Below are 7625 nucleotides of genomic sequence, written 5' to 3' on the forward strand. Positions count from 1 at the left end.
ATATATATATATATATATATATATAATGAAGTATCATTCAAAGATAAAGAAGAGCAAAATTCTGTCATTCGTCGCAACATGGATGGAACTAGAGGATATTAAGTGAAATAAGCCTGGCACAAAAAGACAAATACTGGATGTTCTCACTAGTTTGTAAAAGCTAAAAATGTTGATTTCATAGAAAGTAGAATAAAAGTTATCAGAACCTGGAAGAGTAGAGAGGAGGAGAATATAGGGAGAGATTGGTTAATGGATACAAAATTACAGGAAGATAGGAGGAATAAGATCAAGTGTACTATAACACCATAGGGTGACCATAGTTAATGAGAATTTGTTGTATATTCCAAAGAGCTAGAAGAAAGGATTTTGACTGGTCTTACCCAAAGATAAATGTTTGAAGTAATGGGTATATTACACATTGCATACATGTGTCACAATATCACATTCTACCCCTGAATACGTACAATTATTATATGTCAATTAAAAATGAAGATAATAATGCTAAGGGAAAGAAGTCAGATTTAAAATTTTTTTTAAACAATGAAAATAGATACAGAGTTAATTTTGAAGGGTGATAAACATGTTCATTATCTTGATTTGTGCCTATGATTTCACAAGTATGTGCATATATCAAAACATCAAATTGTTCACATTAATATGTGCAATTTATTATATATTCATGTTAGCAACACTACTTTAAAAATAAAAATTTTAAATGTACAAATATATGTAATTTGCAACACTCTGTGGCCTTTGTAAAAAAAAAAAAAAGCAATAATAATAACTTAAACCTGTTATCTTTCTTTAAGGTGAAGGAAGATAACATATTGGTCTGTGAGGATACTGCTAGAAGCAGAGATGATACTCAATATGTCAGACATGAGGAGCTAATTAATTCTCTTTCCCCTTTCCTGTCATTTGATTTCGATGAGGGCTAAAGAGTCTCTTGGGAATAACAACTGGAGCCCGCTCCCTAGGAGGCAAGAGATAATCAGAGGTATCTAATGCACTGGGGGATTCCCATCAGAAGTGAGATGTAGAGATGGGTGATGGGGCCCATGATAGAGGAGGCTGTCACTGTGAACCAGACGTTAACTTCAGAACTAAAGGGAGGCAGGGAATTGGTGGCTCCCAGATGCAACTTGCAGCTGTTGTGGGAAGCCAGCCCAGGCCAGCCACCATGGTGCTATGTGTGCCCTCAGGGAGAAAAGGAGCAGTGTGTGTGAACTGAAAGGACTGATTCACAGAACTTGGGAACACTTTGGGATCTGAGCCACCCAGCTGGGACACGCTGTTGGTCTGAACACCCTCCCCACGGAGGGTAACAGTTTACCTCCTTACAGATTGTGGAGCTGCCATGGCACTATAGCACCAAGGTCATCTTCTGACTTCTGTGGATCTCCTGCAGAGTTATCCCAAGTTGGAGTAAAAGGAATTCATCTCAGCCCAATGAGATGGATAGCGCAACTTCTGTTGCAAAGCAATGAACAGGCTCCAGGATGAGAAGAGAGCTGTGTGAATGAGCTCTGACAAGAAGGTTCAAGCAATAACCCTGTGCTCAGCCCCACTTTGCACCATCAAAGCCCTCACTTAAGAAAAGTGTTATTGCTCAGGGTGCCCCAGGGGTGGTCAGCTCTTTGGTGACAGTGGCAGACTTGCAGCTCTATGGCACTAAGGACCCAGAGCTCTGTGACAAGAAGTCATGGTAAAGAAAGTCTGACAAGGCATTGCTCTCCCCAATAGCTCAGAGTCCTGGCCTGATTGGCGCAACAGCAAGGGATGACCAGAACCAATTCTTGATTCACTTAAAGCAAGCTCAGCAGAATGCCCAGCAATCTGGAGGCAGGAAACTACAAATCCATTCATGCATCTAAGATATGAATGTATGGTGATTCTCAAACTTTAAGTTTAGTGTTAATGTGATGACTTTATGCATTGGTTGGGAAACTGAAAATAACTTAAATAAATATCTCCATGAATAGAAGTATGTTTTCCTGCTATAGAAAGGAAAGGAAAATAGAAGTAAACAAACAAGCAATAATAAACACAACAATAATCTCTCTCAATATGGTTGTCCATATTGAGAGACGCATGCCTGGAGATCATATTCAGATTGATCTCCTACAGTGATAATTCTGCAAAAGGGCATGACATGACATCATAAAATCAAAAAAGAACAGTGTTGTTCAATAGTATAGAATTAACATCTCAAGCACCTTCACTGTGACTTTTGAAAATGTTTTTCTATCAGTCCTCAATATTTAAAGGAACCTGTATTTTCCAGTTAGTGAAAGCGCTGTAGCAAATGGATATAAGTCACTGAGAGAATTCTATGTCTCCTAATAGAGAATAAGAAGAAATAGAATGAAACTTTACCATAGAGGATTTATGCTACATAGTCAAAGAATGCTTGGTGAAAAAACACAAAGTCCCCAAGTTATTGTCTAAGAGACATAAACTCCTTGCTATGTTGGAGCACCTGTCCCTGAGGAAGAAAACCACCTCCCAGAGCCTGACAGTTCAAAGAATCATAAACAACAAAAACTGGTTCGGGGATACATTGAATCTTGTGCTTATTCCTTAGGTTAAATATTTTTGAACACCCATTTGATGTGCAAACTAATGAAGGCAGAGTCCATTCTTTTCAGATACAAATGATTTTGTTAAGAATTCAAATCAGGCATGGCAGAATTTTCCCATTTTCTGATTGCTAACGGATTTTAACCATGACATACCTCCTTACGTTCCACTTCAGCTATGCTTCTTTCTTTTAGCTGGAGATGCCAGATTTGGATGGTGTATGTTTAATCTAGCCAAGAGAACATATTTCCTCCTGAAACATGGCCTTGACAGCAAGGCAAAGTGTGATTAAGTTGTGTCACAAATAGGTACAGCTCAATCCATCTGGCAAGGGGGAGCCTGTGCTGCCTAATTAAGAAATTTAATGATCTGGTCTGATCAAACATCCTTTTACAGTTTTGATAAGTGAAATTATCCAATTAGATTACTACAAATGGGTATAAACTGGTGTCCTAATAAAACCCGAGGAAGTAGGGTTAGGGCCCTGGGAAAGATCTACACATTTAGGGCAGCAACGCATATTGTAGCAAAGGAAGGCTGCATAACTTTCTGAAGATTCTTGGCCAGTAACTTGCAAAACACTGATCTGATTTGCTTGGAAATTTTTTAAATAATTGGCTCCTGCTGGCTGAGGCCCCATGCCAACACCACATGGCAATTCATTTGTGACATTCCTAGAAGAGAGAATCTGCTGGAAGAGCTGCAGTAATATGTTTAGAGAATAATCATGCTGTCCTCCGAATAGGATGCATGAAAGGAAGCAAACAGCAGGAGACCAGCAGAGAAGCCTCTGGGTTTCCAGGGGAAAGATTCTCAATTTAAATGGAAATTGTGTGACCCTTCCTCTCATTCTCCCTTTCCAGGTTCCAAGGAAGACACTGACTGAGACTGTTTCAAAACCATGTATTTGATCCCAGAGATGATCTTTTAGGTCTCCTGGATTGGCTGCTTATTGACCAAATCACTGGATTCTATGATGGCAAATTTGCAAAGAACCCACATTGTCTGGCATCATTTTCTGAGCTTTTGTGGATGGCACTTTATTCTTGAGAAGATTTTTAAGAAATATGTACAACCTTTAGGAAATAAAGGAAAGTGTCAGGGTAATCCAACTCCTCTAGCAATAATAAAAGCTAAAGTAAGAGAACATACAACAGGTACCAAGATCACTAGAAGGCAAACAGTGGAACTAATAGTGCTGGCCTCAAAGAGAGAGAAAGAAGGGGAGGAAGGAAGGAGGGAGAGAAGCAGCAGGGGAGAGAGGAGCAAGTTTCAAGGGAAGAGGTAGGAAAAAAGACCATGTCAGAAAGTCTGAGCAACAGGAGAGTCTTAGAGGGAACCATGACACAATGATGTCTGGTACAATGTCAAGTCCTAGGACATACAAAACAGCTCCATCCTGCATTTGTCAACTAACCACAAATCCCAGGTGTAAATGGCATTCTTTAGTAACGAAGGAAAGGAAGCCATCAAGGGCACAGTAGAAGCACCTGGAACTGAACACAAGCCTGGGTACCCTGTAGTGTAGACAAGGCATTCACACAAGTTACTCTTAAACACCCATTGCTGGATGCTCATTTTTGAATCCCATCTCCTGAGTTTGCCCATCTATATTGATGCAAAAAGATCGCATCAGCATCCCTGGAGATGAGATTAGCAAGATGGCATCCCAAATCTAGGACACAACAACAAAAATAATCTACTCTGACCAAGTCCTCAATATCTCTACAGGTGGACCTTCAGCTCCGAGTATGCTAGAAGATCAAGCCAAGGAGAATAAAGAAAGTGAATGGAAATCTAGCCAAGGTTGGAAAGAGTCAAGAGTTGAATGGAGTAACCAGGACCAGCAGGACCCAATCATAAGGGATAGGATGATTTCCATCCTCAGTATCTAAAGGACCTGATCTGATAGAACAGAGAAACATAGGCCAGTTATTCCTAGGCAGGGACAGTTTTTTGGAGAGGTAATTAATAGTGACATGGATTCTCTTTGTGTCAGGACAAATATTGGGCTACAAAGTAGAACCCGACAACCAGGAGAAGAGAAGTCCCAAAAAAGTAGGTTCTTAGGATTAGGGTCCATGATTACTGACCTGGGACCAAAGCTCCTGGGAGGAAACTGGCCCCATGCATGGTAACATGAAAAGACAACCCAGAGTTGGTGCTTATCTGGTACCTGGGGCTCTGATAATTCCTTTCTGAACTTAGGTGGTTTGAACATGGAAAATGGAATTAAGAAACAGATTTATACCAGACCTTCCCTGTCTCTCCTCAGAGAAAGGAAGTTTCAATAAAACATGAAGCTTGATCTTCATTGGTTCAGGATTGAAGAAGCCTGAGTGCACGGGGAGCAGGTTATTATTGCTGGCAGATGCTGGCTTATGACTATGCTGAGTCAGGCAAGAAAGTTAATAAGAATCTGCACACAAGGAGTCTCCAAATTCCCTCGATTTGGAGATAGCTTCTTATAAAGTTGAAAGAGATACATATATAGGATCTGTGGTTTAATAGAAACTTTTAAATTTATTTATGAATGCCATTGCATGAGAACTATTAACAAAGTATAAAAAATCAGTTTAGGTTTATTATATACCTAATGGATAAAAATATAATGACATGAAATTCATTCTGCCTCTGAAAGTTCAAGAAGTGCAGAGATAATACCAATAAACCATAAGCAAAAAGTTGTTTTGCAATGTCACTAATTAAGCAAAGAATAAATATTTATGGACTGTTACTAGATGCAAAATATTGTTCTAGGTTCTGTGGGAGATTTGAGAATAGATAAGATGTGGTTTCTATATTCAGGGACTTCTAAACCAATGGTAGGAGGAGACAGAACAGGGGAGGCACTAACACATATTAAGCAGTACAGGCTCTGCCTGTGCCCCCAGGAACTTTTGTGCTCAGGCTGGAACCAGAGAAGGCACTCTGCTCACATGCACAATGGGCTAACTGGGGAGGAACAACCTCCCAGAAGCAGTCCTCAGCCAGTGACTCTCAAGAGTTTATAAGTATCCCAGCTCCTTTGCTCTCTGGTAGGATCATCCTGAGGTATGTGTGTGTACTGCTTCCAAGAGTTTCCCCATGGGGTTGATAGGGCACAGACAGACATGAGTGGTGGGAACATGAGGTCAAGGGGATAATTCTATAGAATGGGCCTGCTGTGCTGACCCCCACATGCATTATTTTCCAAGAAGCAATTTACCTGCAGCCCTGCCTGGCATGTTCTATTCCTCAGCAAACTACCTATTATCTGCAGGAGAAATGTAGACCTGAAATAATTCCAATAAAAGGAACACAAGTTACTCTGAAGGGAGGCTTTTTTTTTTTTTAAAGAGCTTCATGGTAAAGGGGAAATTTTGTGACCCTTTCATGGACCATAAAGTCTGTAAGAACAGATTCTAATTAGAACCAGTCAGCATGAGCCAAAATGACCTACAATAGTCATGGCAATGGGGACTTGAAAGTCTGATGTCATCTTGCTGTTCATCAAAAGTCAAGAGGCGGACCTGGGTAGGACTCTCTGGAAACTTTCCTGAGATCCCCAATAAAATCAGGGTACAGGAGAGGAATGCTGTTCCTCTCCTCTCTGAGAGACTCCATTCTTTCTCTCTTGAGAGTGTCCTCTTTTCCATCCCTTTAACTCATGCTTGTTACTCTGAGTGACATATCTGAAATCTCTGACTTGATCACAAGAATCGGATCTTGAAGCTGGAGGGGCGGGGGTCTCCTGTCCTTTGTGCTGCCTCAGTTTCCAGGAAGGTCCCAGTCCTGTAACAAGATTAAGCTCCAGTCAACCACTGTCATGGTGGCTTAATAGCCTTTATTGTCTTATTTTCCTTCTCCACACCACTACTGGTGTCCCCTGCACTTCTCAAGTAGATGACTTGTACTTGAATCTTTATTTCAAGAAGAGGAAACTGCTGTGTATTTGTGTACCCTCCTAGATCATGTCTATTTGTTATCTCATTTAATCTCTTTAGCAATTTGGTGAAAAATATATAGCATTATTTTATTATACTACTCTACTGCTTAAGATTCTGTATTAGTTCTCTACCACATTCAGTTTTGGGGAAAAATGATATCAAAGTATATTCCATAAATGAGGTAAACTCACATGACCCTTTGTTTCAGAATTGCATCCAATAGGAAGCAAGGCAGGGTACAAATCACCAAGTTTGGGGTACTGATTAGGTAGAAGTGGTGTTTTCTGGAGTAAGCAGCTTCCCATTGTGGGAGGTATTTCCTGATTTGACAGCTTTCTGCACAGGAATGGGCATGTGTGCCACTTTCCTGATCATGCCAGCAGTTGAGTGCTTCAGAGAGCTAATTCTTACTCCTCTTAATAATTCTGCAGCACCCAATTCCCTATAATGAAAACCTCTCCTGCTTGCACTAGATAGAGTGAAGTCTATTATCAGTAACTCGTTTCTGACAGAGGCATGCATGGCCCTCTGTGACCTTTTGTTCTATTTCCTTGCCTCTCAACGTTTGAGCCACATTGAAGGACTTGGTGTTTCACAGATACATCCATGTGGTGATGCCCATGGAATATCATAAGTAAGGGTCTAGCACTTGGAGACTTAGGAGTCAGCCATCGAGAATGATAAATAAAACAGTTGGGTTGGATGGACTTCAGACAGAGGGAGTGAGAGAAGATGAGATCGCTGAAAACTGAACTTCAGGAAATGTCTACATTTAAGGGGTAGAAAGACAGAGGGAGCATTTGAAGAGAGTCTGTGAGTGATGGTCAGAAAGAGGGCACTGTCACAGAAGCCTGAGAGACAGATCTATGAAATCACTGTTGCAGAGAGAGAAGCTGAGAACTGAGAGGTGTCATGCATGTGGATTAGAAGATTTCCGATGATGCTCCTGATAGGGTAGTAGGGCTGGAAGCTCAAACACAGAGCACTAAGGAATGGGTAGAAAGGAAGTAGAAGTAGAATAATGGGATGAGTGAAGGATGAATGAGTGTGTTGTAGCATAATTCATGATGAACAGAAGCCCTCTACAAACACTATCATTCCTACCTAGTGGAATAT

This window comes from Marmota marmota, unplaced genomic scaffold, assembly GCF_001458135.2.
Source record: "Marmota marmota marmota unplaced genomic scaffold, marMar, whole genome shotgun sequence".
NCBI lineage: Eukaryota > Metazoa > Chordata > Mammalia > Rodentia > Sciuridae > Marmota > Marmota marmota.